At 34.6% G+C, this 14,405-nt stretch overlaps 1 non-coding gene across 1 annotated transcript; it reads right to left on the bottom strand.

Annotated features, from left to right (window-relative positions):
- Window positions 1-552: 552 nt before the first annotated feature.
- LOC139031576 (U6 spliceosomal RNA) lies at window positions 553-659 on the bottom strand. The gene has a single exon (XR_011484070.1). It is a non-coding gene; the product is annotated as a U6 spliceosomal RNA (small nuclear RNA).
- Window positions 660-14,405: the final 13,746 nt, after the last annotated feature.

The raw sequence follows: 14,405 nt of genomic DNA, 5'->3' as shown, positions 1-14,405 counted from the left end.
AGCCAACAAATCCTCCAAGAAAGCAATTTTTCTTGCTTTTTCCCCTCCTTGCTTTCTTTTTCTTTCCTTTCTTTGTTTACTGCAGATCAGTTATTTGCCTAATTACAAATGCAAATAGTAATTATATTTCATGAACCCATCTTATTTTGCAGTGCATTAAAAAAAATGTTGAGACCACAATTTTTTCAAATAAGTTATAACTTTGCTAAGATATGTATTCTTTTTTAACCATTCCTCAACTGTCTTATTTAAGCTAAATTGAATGCAAAGTATTTCAAATATCAGCAAAAGTACTATCATCATCATTCTAGACTATCATCATTATAGTACTATAGTAATTCAGTAATATATGAATAATAATAGTATTGGACTATTACTTTACTATATTAGTAGTAAAATACTTTTAACCTCAGTTCTTTTTTTTTTCTTTCTTTTTTTTAAAATTTCCAATTATTTTTATTAGTTGGAGGCTAATTAACTTTACAATATTGTAGTGGCTTTTGCCATACATTGACATGAATCTGCCATGGATCTACATGTGTTCCCCATCCTAAAAATATGGAACGCTTCACAAATTTGCCTGTCATCCTTGTGCAACGGCCATGCTAATCTTCTCTGTATCATTCCAATTTTAGTATGTGTGCTGCTGAAGCGAGAACGTAACCTCAGATCTATAGAGGAAAATACTGAGACAGTTTTTATACTGAGACAGTAACTTTTTGAAAGTCACAGAGCTAGTAAGTGAGAGTAAGATCCAACCTGAAGTTCTCTTGTGTCTGTCTGGGCATTTAACTACTGCACTAGATATAACCAATATATTCATAATTTTTTGCTTGAACAACTGCCTCAGAAGCTCAGAAAAATTAAGACATTTTTTATACTCTTCAGTTCACTATAAGGAAATTATGAGAATGAACTGGTTTGAGTTTGGAGAAGATCAAACAATAACTCATACCTTTGAGGCATATACAGTGCAAGATTATGCCTCCAGTTAGAGATTTCCATTGATAGAAATGACCATCCCAATTTCAATAACCCTGGGAAGAAATTAGACTCAAGGACTAAAATCAGGAACTTGAAAGGCATGATGACTGAGCCCAGGAGGGAAGGCCTTCCTCTGGGCTTTTCTCCCCATGTTTTTCTCTTTCTGGATCTTGCCCAGCAATTCCCTAAATGTACCGAAAACTTACTTTTGCCTAATGGAACCAAGATAAAACTCTGAAGAAATGGAGCCTAGAGGTACTAGGCAGGCAGATTTCAGAAAACTTTCTAAAGATATCTTATAACCTGTGGGTTTGAGAGAAGTTTTGGATATAAAAATGGGGTATAAATTATTTTCTGTGTTGTAATTTTCTTCTATTATATAAAGTAAGTATCCTCAAATATGTGTTAACTGTGACCCACACCTTAGTATATTGCAAGTACAAGTAAGATCAGAGGAAATCTTAAACTTGGATTATACAGGTTCAAAGGATCTGTAAACTTTTTAGTAAATGTAATTATAAAAGCAAGTAGAAGAATAAAGAATATATAATTATTACTATCAAGGGGCAAGAAGAATTTCCACTTTGGGCCATGAAGCAGTAAGAGTTACTGGATTTGTACTTTCACCTTAAACTAGAAAAGTGGAGAAAATATAAAATACTGCTTTGTAATAGTAAACAATGGATGATTAATTTTTATGAAAAAAATGACATTTCTAGAAATTGCCTTGTTGTTCAGTCACTCAGTTGTGTCTGACTCTTTGCAACCCCATGGACTGCAGCCCAGAGCAAGGTTTTTTAACCTTGGATCCTACTGACATTTTGGATCAGATAACTCTTGTTAGTGGGGGCTGTCAGGTGAATTGTAGGATATTTATCAGCAGCATCACTGATCTTAATACTACATGCAGTAGCATCACTCTAGGTGTAACAACCTAAAGCATTACCAGATACTGCAAATATTGGTAGGGGGGGAAAATCATCTGCTTGAAAACTCTGGCCTAGAAGTCCCTAGAATGTAGCATAGAGAAGATAAATCCAAGTAGAAGAATGAAGCAACTCTGCTGATTTAAGAAGATAGAGAGCAAATGTTGAAAAGCTCAGAGTGGCTACAGTTTGAGAAACAGACTGCCAGAGAGGAAGGAGCTCAGAGAAAGAGAGAGAGAGAGAGACAGAAAAAGATACAGAGAGCCCTCGTATTTACCCTGAAGCCTCCTAGATCTGATCTGTACCTGTGTGAGAAGAAAATACTCGAACAGGAAAAAAAAAAAAAAAAAGATGAAATAAGTAAACTGAACAATTTGCTGAATATACCCATATATAGGAATAGTTTTTCTTCCTATCAACCAGAATTGAAAGACCCTTAAAACATGGGGGGAACCTCAGAAAAGTGCCACATAAATAAAAGGAATAAATTATCCTTCAATTGAAGGCTGATCAAAATACATTCTAAGAAAAAAAGCAAGCATTCAGTGATTATAAGTAACTTAATTGTATATCAGTGACAGTTCAAGATGGTGGTGTAGGAAGACCCTAAACTCACCTCTTCTCACAGACACAGCAAATTTACATCTACACGTAGAATAGTTTTCCTCTTGAAAGGACCTGAGAACTAGATGAACAATGACTCCACAAAAAAGGCAAAAGAGACTCATCAGGAAGGGCTGGAGAGGCTGAGTCACAGTCTCATCCAAGATACCACTCCAGATGTGGTCACCTACAAATGGGAGGCATCCTGAAAAATACCCTCTAATTTGTAGGTGTATTTCCTCAACGAGTGAAAGAATTGTTCCCCACATCAAGCACACTGATCCCAGGGGCTAGCAAGGGAAAGAGTAGTGCCTAAAATGTCTGGTTCTGAAAATCAATGGAGATGAAGTCAAGAGGAATCATAGAAGTACAGGAAATGAAGATCTTGCTTCTGAAGGATTCATGCAAAGGCATTCACCTTGCAATCCAGCACAAAAGTAACTGATTAAAAAGCACACAGACCATAAGAAAGGGAGACCTATTTACTAATTTAAAAATGGCTGCTGGAGAGGCAGAAACTAGCATGACTTTTTCTGGGGACAAACACTAGCAGATGCCATTTTTGCAAACTCATCCTAACTTGCTGGTGACAAAGCCAACAAATACCATTTTTGATGCTCACCCTATAGCCAGCTAGTATCAGAGAGCATGCTCTACTTACCCTACATCATAACTGGACTGGATGAGTGCCCTGCACTCTGCCCGCCCTATGCACACTCAAAATGCAACTGGACTGGGTCAGCATCCTGAGCACCATGTACCCTGTGAAAAGTCTGATTTTGAAATCAGGACAAGGAAGTGACTCAAACCCCATCCTCCTCATGCCGCAGTTACAGCCCTACTACAGTCAGCAAGTGCATTCAGCCCCACATAAGGAATGGCCATGGAGAGCCTGGTTCCAGGGGCCAGGGAAAATTGTGATTCTGGGCCACAGAGAATGCTTACATAAACTTCTCCCTCCAAGACTGACAGTGGAATCCATTTCACTTAATATATGAGACAAACACAGAGAGATATGCAAGATCAAGATGTAGATGTTTCAAATCAAAAAACAAGGCAAATTCCCAGAAAAAAGACTTCAATAAAACAGAGATAAGCAACTTACCTTATAAAGAATTCAAAGCAATAATTTTGAAAACAAAATTCACCTATTTAGGGAGAAAAATGAATGAGCACAGTCAGAACTTCAACAAAGAGACATAAAATATAAGAAAGTGCCAAAAAAAGTCATAACTGAACTGAAAAAAAATACACTAGAGTGGTTCAAAAATAAATGAATAAAATAGAAGCACAAATCAGTAATCTAGAAGATAAAGCAATGGGCAACAGAAAAGGCAGCAAAATGAAGAAAGGATCTGAAAATGTGAGAATACCTTAGTGACCTCTGGGACAATATCAAACAGAATTACATACATGTTATAGATGTCCCAGAAGGAGTAGGGGAAAAGGACCAGAAAAATTATTTGAAGAAATAATCAATGAAAACTTTCCTAATCTGGTGAAGGAAACAGACATCCACGTCCAGGAGTCCCAGATTGTTCCAAATAAGATAAGCCCAAAGAGAGAAACATGAGGCATGTTATATGTTATAATATATATTAAAGGTTAAGGATAAAAAGAAAATCTTAAAAGCAGCAAGAGAAAAGCAACTTATTATGCAAAGGATACCCCCATAAGAATATCAGCAGATTTTTTAGAAGAAATGCTATATGCCAGAAGGAAATATCATGACATTCAAAGTGCTAAAATAAAAAAAAATTTTTTTAATTACCAACTAACAATTCTCTACCTTACAAAGCTCTCATTCAGAATTGAAGGAGAAAATAAGTGTTTTTTAGATAAGCAAAAGATAAAAGAATTCATCTATATTAAACTAAATTAAACTAAACTAAAATAAATGCATAATCGCTAAATTAAATGCAGTCCATGGGATCACAAAGAGCTGGACATGACTTAGAAACTGAGCAACAACAGCATCACTGAACTGGTCTTATTAGGAATGTAAAAGGGATTTTTCTATGCTAGCAAGAAAAGGCCCTAATTAACAATAGCAGAGCATGGAAAAATAAAAATCTTACCAAACAAAGGTAAATAAATAATAGAGGTAATATGAAGCAAATATGAAGGGTAAAAGATAAAAGTAGCAAAACTAATTAAAAATATAATAAGTAAGTGATACATAAAATAAAAAGATGTAAAATGTGCAATCCCACTACTAGGCATATACTCTGAGGCAACCAAAATTGAAAAAGACACATGTACTCCAATATTGATTGCAGCACTATTTACAAAAGCTAGAACATGGAAGAAACCTAGATGTCCATCAACAGATGAATTGATAAAGAAGCTGTGGTACAAATATGCAATGGAATATTACTAAGTCATAAAAAAGGAACACATTTGAGTCAGTTCTAATGAGGTGGATGAACATAGAGCCTATTATACAGAGTGAAGTAAGTCAGAAAAAGAAATACAAATATCATATACCAATGCATATATATGGAATCTAGAAAGGTGGTACTGAAGAATTTATTTGCAAGGCATCAGTGGAGAAACAGACATAGAGAACAGACTTATGGACACAGAGGAGGGGAGGAGGGAGAGGGTGAGATGTGTGGAGAGAGAAACGTGGAAACTTACAATACCATACGTAAAATAGATAGCCAATGGGAACTTGCTATATGACTCAGGGAACGCAAACAGGGGCTCTGTAACAATCTAGAATGGTGGGATGGGGAGGGAGATGGGAGGGAGGGACATGGCTGTAACTGTGACTGATTCTTGTTGATGTTTGACAGAAAATGACAAAATTCTGTAAAGCAATTATCCTTAAATTAAAAAAAATAATAAAATTAAAAAATGTGTAATCAAAAATATAAAATGTATGGGGGGGCAAAAATATAGCACCTTGGAATGTGTTCAAATTAAATTACTATCAATTTAAAAGTGACTATTATATACATAGGAGATTACATGTAACTTCACAATAACAACAATGAAAAAAAATTTTTGGTATATACAAAGAAGAATGGGAAAGAAATCTAAACATAACACTAAAGTAAGCAATAAAACTTCAAGAGAAGATAGAAAAACCAGGGAGAAACTACAAAGGCATCCAGAAAAAAAACACAAACAGCAATAAATATTTATCAAGAGCCTGCCAGGCTCCTCTGTCCATGAGACTCTCCAGGCAAGAGTACTGGAGTGTGTTGCCATTTCCTTCTCCAGGGGATCTTCCCAACCGAGGGACTGAACCCAGATCTCCTGCAGTGCAGGCGGATTATTTACCAACTGAGCTACTAGGAAAGCCCTACTTATTAGTAATTACTTTAAATATAAATGGACTAAATGTTCCATTCAGAAGACACAGGGTGACAGAATGGATTAAAAAAAACCAAACACAACTTTCTATATGCTGCCTATATGAAATTGACTTCAAACCTAAAGACATTGCAGATTGAAAGTGAAAGATGAAACAAATAAACTACAAGAATGGAAATGAGAAGAAAAGAAAGGTAGGGTAGCAATACTTATATCAGTCAAAATATACTTTAAGACAAAAACTGTAACAAAAAATAAAAAGGCATTGAATAATGAGAAAGGGGTCAATCCAATAAAAATATATAACATTTGGAAACTGACATAGAAGTACCTAAATACACAAAGCAAATATCAACAGAAATAAAAGGAGAAATAGATAGAAATGCAATAACTGTCGGGGACTTTCATGAACGAATAGATCACTCAGACAGAAAAATAAGTAAGGAAACAATGTCCTTAAATGATACACTGCTACTGCTACTGCTAAGTCACTTTAGTCGTGTCTGACTCTGCGACCCCAGAGATGGCAGCCCAACAGGCTCCCCTGTCCCTGGGATTCTCCAGGCAAGAACACTGGAGTGGGTTGCCATTTCCTTCTCCAATACATGAAAGTGAAAAGTGAAAGTGAAGTCGCTCCGTTGTGTCCGACTCTTAGCCACCCCATGGACTGTGGCCTACCAGGCTCCTCCGTCCATGGGATTTTCCAGGCAAGAGTACTGGAGTGGGGTGCCATTGCCTTCTCCATAAATGATACACTAGACCAAAATAAATTAACAGATATCTAAAGAACATCCTATCCCAAAAGAGCAGTATATATATTCTTCCCAAGAATATACATTATTTTCATTTTAGGCCACAATATAAGTACAAATAAATTAAGGAGACTGAAATCTTGTTAAGCATCTTTTCCAAACACAATGGTTAAGAAACTATGAATCAACTATATGTAGAAAGAAGAAAACCATAATAAGAAAACTAGAAAAAAATATTCATGCAGACTAAACAACAGACTATTTAAAAAATAAATAAGTCAAACAGATAAATGGAAGATGAAATAAAAGGTCTCTTGAGACAAATGAAAATGGAGGCATAATCTTCTCAAATCTTTAAGCCACAGCGAAAATCCTCAACAAAATATTAGGAAACCAAGTCCAACAATATATTTAAAGGATCATACATCAGGATCAAGTGGGCTTTATTCTAGTGGACAAGGATGGTTCAATATCTGCCGATTGATCAATGAGACACACTGCATTAAGAAACTGAAGAAAAAATAATATAATCATCTCAACATAAGCAGAAAAAGCTTTTGACAAAATTCAACACCCATTTATGTTAAAAATTCTCAACAAAGTGGGTATAGAGGAAATGTATATCAATATAATATAGGTCATATATGACAAATTCACTGCTAACACCATACATGACAAAAAAGCTGTAAGGTTTTCCTCTAAGATCAGGAAGAAGACAAACATATACACTCTCACCATGTTTACACAACATAGTATTGGAAGTCCTAGCCACAGCAATTGGCAAAGAAAAGTAAATAAAAAGAACACAAATTAATAAATAAAGAAGCAAAATTGTCACTATTTACAGGAGACTTAACACTGTAAAGAAAATACCTTAAAGAATTCACCAAAAACTTTTAGAATTAATAAACAAATTCTATAAAGTACAGTATACAAAATAAATATACAGAAATTGGTTGCATTTATATATACTAAAGAATTATCTGGCTTCTCAGATGGCTCAGTGGTAAAGAATCTGCCCATCAAGCAGGAGACTTGGGTTCAGTCTCTCAGTCAGGAAGATCCCCTGGAGAAGGAAATGGCAACCCAATCCAGAATTCTTGCCTGGAAAATCCCATGGACAGAGGAGCCTGGTGGTCTACAGTCCATGGGGTCACTATGAGAATCATAAGATGAGCTAGTGACTAAAAAACAACAACAATAAATTATCAGAAAGAGAAATCAAGTTAACAATCCCATTTACAATTATATTAAAAAGACTAAAACCCCTAGGAATATATTAAATCAAGGAAATAAAAGCCCTACATTCTGAAAACTATAAAATAAATTGTCCTCATGGATTAGAAAAAAATAACATTGTTAAAATGTCTAAACTACCCAAAGCAATCTACAGACTTAATGCAATTCCTACTAAAAATACCAATGGAATTTTTTATAGAACTAGAACAAGTAATTTTTTAAAATTTGTATGGAACCAGAGAAATCTCCTAGTAGCCAAAACAATCTTGAGAAAGAGGAACAAAGCAGGATGTCTCACGCTCCCTGATTTCAGCCTGTACTATAAAGCTATGGTTATCAAAACAATATGATGCTAGCATAAAAACAGTCCCATAGATCAATGAATAGAGAGCCCAGAATTGAATATATATGGACAATTAATCTTTGACAAAGGAGGCAAGAATGTACAAGGGAAAAGAGATAGCCTCTTTAATAAATGGTGCTGGGAAAGCAAGACATTTATATGCAAAAGAATGAAAGTGTACCATTTTCTTACCTCATATACAAAAATAAACTCAGAATAGATTGCAGACTTAAACATAAGAGCTGTTACCTTATAACTCCAAAAATAAAACACAGGAAACAGTAACTTTAACACTGATCTGAGCAATACCGTTTGGATCTGTCTCCTCAGATAAGAGCAACAAAAGCAAAAATAAGCAAATGGGACTGCATCCAACTAAAAATTTTTGCATAGCAAAGGAAATCATCAACAGAACAAAAAGGCAACATACTAAATGGGGGAATATGCTTGCAAAAAATGTATTCGATAAGGTAATGGTATACAAAATGTGTAAAGAACTTAGATAACTCAATTTTTAAAAATTATCCAATTTAATAATGTGCAGAGGACCTGAATAGAAATTTTCAAGGAAGCCATACAAATAATCAACAGGCACATGAAAAGATGCTCAACATCAGTAATCACTCAGCTAATACCAGACCACAATGAGGTACGACCTTCTACCCATCAGAATAGCTATCATCAAAAAGAAAAGATTAAAAAAACAAGTGTTGGTGATAACTTTCTTATACTGTTGGTAAGAATATAAATTATTGTAGCCATAGTGTAGAAATTTCTCAAAAACTTAAGAGAACTACTATACAATCCAACAATTATACTTTTGAGTATTTATCCAAAGAAAATGAAAACACTAATACAAAAAGATATATGAACCTTTACGCTCATTGCAGTAAATTTACAACTGGCTACCAACCTAAGTGTCCACCAATAGATGATTGGATAAATAAAAGGTGATTATATATATATATATATAATGATATATATATATACACATATATATGGATATTGTTGTTGTTCAGTCAACCTCATGTACTGCAACACACCAGGTTCCTCTGTCCTCCACTATCTCTTGGAATTTATTCATATTCAGGTTAATCGATTTGGTAAGGCTATCTAACCATCTCTTCCTCTGCCACCCCCTTCTCCTATTGCCTTCAATTTTTCCCAGTATCAGGGTTTTTTCCAATGAGTTGGCTCTTCACACCAGCTGGCCAAAGTATTGGAGCTTCAGCAGCAATCCTCCTAATGAATATTCAAGTTTATACTCAGCCATAAAAACAATGAAATCTTGCCAATTGCAGCAACATTCATGAGCCTAGAAGGCATTGTGCTTAGTAAAATAAGTCAACAGAAAAAGACAAATATGTTATATTGTACGATTTTCATTACATGTGGATTCTAAAACAACAAGTAAACAAAACATAACAGAAACAGACTAATGGATACAGAGAACAAACTGGCAGGTTCTAGAGAGTAGTGGTGTAGGGGGAATGGTCAAAATAGGTGAAGGGGATTAAGAAGTACAAACTTCCAGATATAAGGTAAATAAGTCATGAGGATGCAATATGCCGCATAGTGAATACAGTAAGTCCCCTTACACATGAAACTTCAGGTTGCAAACTTCCAAAGATTAGAACCTGTGTTGGCATGTCCAATTACATAAATTAGTTCACATGTCAGGTTTATATTGTCATGTGCATGCATCCTCTACAAGTGATGGTGCGTGCGTGTACTGTACTGTACAGTACTGTATAGAGTACAGTAGGACAGTATCTTCATTTCAAGCCCAGGATGTTCAGAAGCAAGTGTGAAAGCAGTGTTGATGCAAAGAAAGCAGTGGTCCAGAGAAAGGACAAAGAAAGACAAGAGGAAGAAATAACTGAAGAAACAAACAGATTCATGACGTAGGAAATGGTGAGGGGATTTTCTTAATCTGAGCAGGCACTGTAGTTTTTTAAGGCACAGGACCCAAACATAGAATGGTACATTTCTGAATTGCAGCAGCCATTCATAATGCAATCCAATGCTACCTTGCCATCAATGCTGAGACAAAAGAGCTTCTACCCAGAAATAAGCGGGTCACTTTTTCAAGAAGGTAGACAGAATTGAATCCAGTAAAGAACCAGAATTTTGCCATCAACGTCAGATGTGAGTGAAACTGCGTTTTTCTCTCCTTCTCCTATTGCTGACCTTCAGCTCTACCATCTCCCACCTGCCCTCCTCTCCTTTCTCCAATCAGTGAACCTTCTTGCCTGTTCACTTGATGTCAACCCTGTTGTACTATACTACTGTACTTTTCCAATACTGTACTATAAGATTAAAAATGTTTTCTTTATTTTTTGTTTGTTGTTATGTATTACCTGTGTGAAAAGTATTATAAACCTATTTCAGTACAGTACTAGATAGCCGATTGTGTTAGTTTGGTAAGTAGAGTTTGGTAAACTTACAAATAAATTAGACAGAAAGCAAATTGTAAAAGTAAGGAACTAAATCAAAAGAAGGCAGGGAAAAAGGAACAGAGAACGACTGAAGCAAATAGAAAACTGATAATTAACACATTCAACCTAACTGAAATGATCTAAAACCCCAATTCAATGACAGAGATTACCAAGCTAAATAAAAAGCAAGACCCAGCTACATGTGGTATATGAGAAACCAATATAAATACATTACAGATTAAGTATACTATGTATTATACATATTAAATATACTATAGATTAAAAAATATACTAATAGATTAAAAGAAAGTTTGAACAGATATATCATGAAAATACTAAGAAAGGAAAGATGAATTAGATATATTAATGTCAGATAAAGTAGATTTCTTATCTAATAAAATTATCAGAGAAAAGGGAAACATTTTATACTAACAGAGGGGTCAATTCAAGAGGGATTGTAACAATCTTAAATGTGAGTGCATCTAATTTTTAAAAAGTTCCAAAATACATAGGGAAAAAGACCTAATTGAAAGGAGGAATATACAAACATACAAATTTGCTGGAGGTAGTTAAAATATTTTTCTCCCTAACTGATAAAGCAGATAGTGAAAATAATAAAGAAGATCTGAGTAATGTTATCAATCCTTTTCCCTCTTGAACAACCAAAAATAACAAAATACAGCAAGTGAAATCTAGCAACGTATAAGAAGAATAAAACATGGCTAAGTATGGTAATTATTTGAAAATAAATCAATGCATTCCATCATATTAACAGACAGAAAAATAATATGCTTATCTTAATAGATGCAGAAGTATTTCACAAAGCACAAAACTCATTAATTATTGAAAATTTCAGCATCTCAATATGATAAAGGATATCTTTGAAAAAGCTACAACTAGCATTATACTTAATAGTGAAAAATATTTTACCCCAAAAGTAAATGACTTAATGAAATTGCTGAAAATATTCTACATGCTGTGTCATTGAAAGTACTCCCAAGCCCAAGCTTTCATGGACATAATTAAAGTACCACTGGGGCATTTCTGCTGAGCATCCACTTGAAGGAATAAGGAGCCTCTTAGGAAATGACTCAGCCTGAAAGAAGAGTGAGTGCTGGCACGGAAGTTTTTATTGTTTAACAGCGGACGATGAGGTCAGTCCCTGTAGATTTTTATTTATTTTGTCCAAAAGTTTAACCGCTAAAACACCCCACTCTCATTTACCTCCGGAGTCCTAAAATGAATAGTAGAAGAATAACAACAAAGTGGAAGTGAAAGTGAAGTCGCTCAGTCGTATCCGACTGTTTGCAACCCCGTGGACTCTAGCCTACCAGGCTCCTCCATCCATGGGATTCATCAGGCAATAATACTAGAGTGGGTTGCCATTTCCTTCTCCACGGATAGCAACAAAATAATTAGTTAAAAGATTATAGTTTATTTTCCAGGTGATAACAAAGCCTGAAAGCAGTGAGAAACAGTGGTCTTGGTGTGGATACTGGAAAAACATGACATCAAAGGGCTCCTCTCCCTAATAATAGTGAAACTCCTCCCCTTTATCCATCTCACTACCACTGTCACAGCTGTCACCAACAGTACATTATCATTCTCAGACTTTCATCATAGAACTGAATCAGCTGATTGAAATTATTTATTATTAGCAAGTATTGTTTCATTATAAAAAACACCATAAATCTAGTTTTATTTCAGGAATCATTTAAAAAGATGCTTATAAGGGCTTTTATAAAAAGTCTTCTCCCCTATACTCCTTATCTTTCTAGTAGATTCCTCAAACATTTATATATTTTTTATGAAATTTTGGTGACATCCAATGACAGAAGTTGGAAATAACTTATAAGTTTATTCCTTACCATCAAGAAGCCAATAGCTGGCTAACTGGGTTTTTATACTAATGTTTAATTTATTTTCAACTGCTCTCTATTGGTCAGAAAAGTATAGATTATACCTTTTTCAGCTTTATTGAAATATTATTGACAAATAGAATTATAAGCTATTTAAAGCATGCAAAGGGATGATATGATATACATATACATATACAATGTGAATAGGTACCCTTTGATAATATATGACCCCAAGTTTCTCATTAAAAAAAGCAAAAGTTTGTTTCTCTCTCACATTTTATATTCATCATAGTTTGGCTGGGGGTGTGCTTATCAGAATGATTTAAGAGTTCCAGGCTGACATTCACCCCATTTTGACACTAGTTTCCATGATCACTGTGATAAGAAATAAGAAAATGAGTTAATTATGATATAGGCTCTTAAAACTTTGGCCTTAAGTGATGCATATGTCTTTTCTTCACATATTGTTACCCAGCTGAGTCACACGAATACATAGAACTTCAAATTCTGAGTAAGTATAACACTATCATGCCTAAAAGAAGAACTGGTGGATTTGTGGATAGCCTGAACAGCTGTTCCCCATCTCTGGCAAATTCACCTATCCTCCAACAAATAAATGAAAACATTTTTTTCAGCTAGAAAAACAGATGCAAAGTGTCATGCAAAACTCTCCCTTAAATGCACAAGTACTCACTCAAGACCTAGTTGTAGAATGTTGTCATAAATTTAATTTGGACATATCTGATTATTGAATCAAATTCAAAACATAAATCAAAAGGGAGAAAATTTGTCTAATGTAGACAGTATGACAGCAGGGAAAGTAGCCAGGGACAATGTGCTAATAATAATAATAATGATAAAAAAGCCAGCCTATCATGTCATCTGGTCAGAATTAGTATAGAAAAAAATCCTCATATTTCATTAATCCCTGAGAGCATCATATTCTTACAGTACATACAAAAACTGAATGTGCAGTGTGCACTTGACCCATTAAGAAATTGTTAATTGATGCCCATGTTCTCTAGAAATACAGTAACACATTTAATTTGTGAAATTGTGAATAGCTTCTGCATTCCAATTGCATCTAAATGCAATTTAAATAGTATTTACTTATTCAGAAGTTTCTATCTCGTCTTCCTCATTCACACAATATAATCTTTCAAGAAAGCTTTACTAGTAAGATTTCACTATAGTTTGATAGGAACAAGTTTTGGTAAGGTGAAGTAGTTAGCCAAAAACTAAATAATAGCATTGAACAACTCTGTAAGAGAAGTATTGCATGTATATATTTCACATGTATAATGTATAAGGTTATATAAGAGTACATTACATGTGTAGATAATTGGGATTAATTTAATCATTACAAATAAACTCCTCCTGGACACATTTCATCTACCTTGTATTAGGTTGGTGCAAAAGTAATTGCAGTTTTACACTGTTGAGCTTTGCCATTTGATATTGAAATATATTCTTAAATAAATGTGGCTATGTTATACATCATTTCACTGTGCTTTTCTTGATTTTTGGTTTTTTTTGCTCATGATTCATTACTTGCTGTTTATTTTATGTTTATTTTAGACTATAGAAATGATGTTGGACAAAAATCTGATTCTAGAGATTTTTTTTTGAGTTCAAAATAGGTCATAAAGCAGCAGGGACAACTCACAACATCAACAGTGCATTTGGCCCAGGAATTGCCAATGAACATACAGCATACTGCTGGTTCAAGAAATTTTGCAGAGGAGATAAAAGCCTTGAAGATGAGGAGCATAGCAGCTGGTCATTGGAAGTTGACAACAACCAATCGAGAGCAATCATCAAAACTGATCTTCCTGCAGCTACATGAGAAGTTGCCAAAAAACTCAATGTTGACCATTCTACAGTCATTCAGTATTTGAAGCAAATTGGAAAGATGAAAAAGCTCGATAAATGGGTGCCTC

Source organism: Odocoileus virginianus, chromosome 2 (genome assembly GCF_023699985.2).
Source record: "Odocoileus virginianus isolate 20LAN1187 ecotype Illinois chromosome 2, Ovbor_1.2, whole genome shotgun sequence".
NCBI classification, from domain to species: Eukaryota; Metazoa; Chordata; class Mammalia; order Artiodactyla; family Cervidae; genus Odocoileus; species Odocoileus virginianus.
The sequence above is the reverse complement of the archived record's forward strand: the minus strand, read 5'-3'. Positions and strand labels throughout refer to the sequence as shown.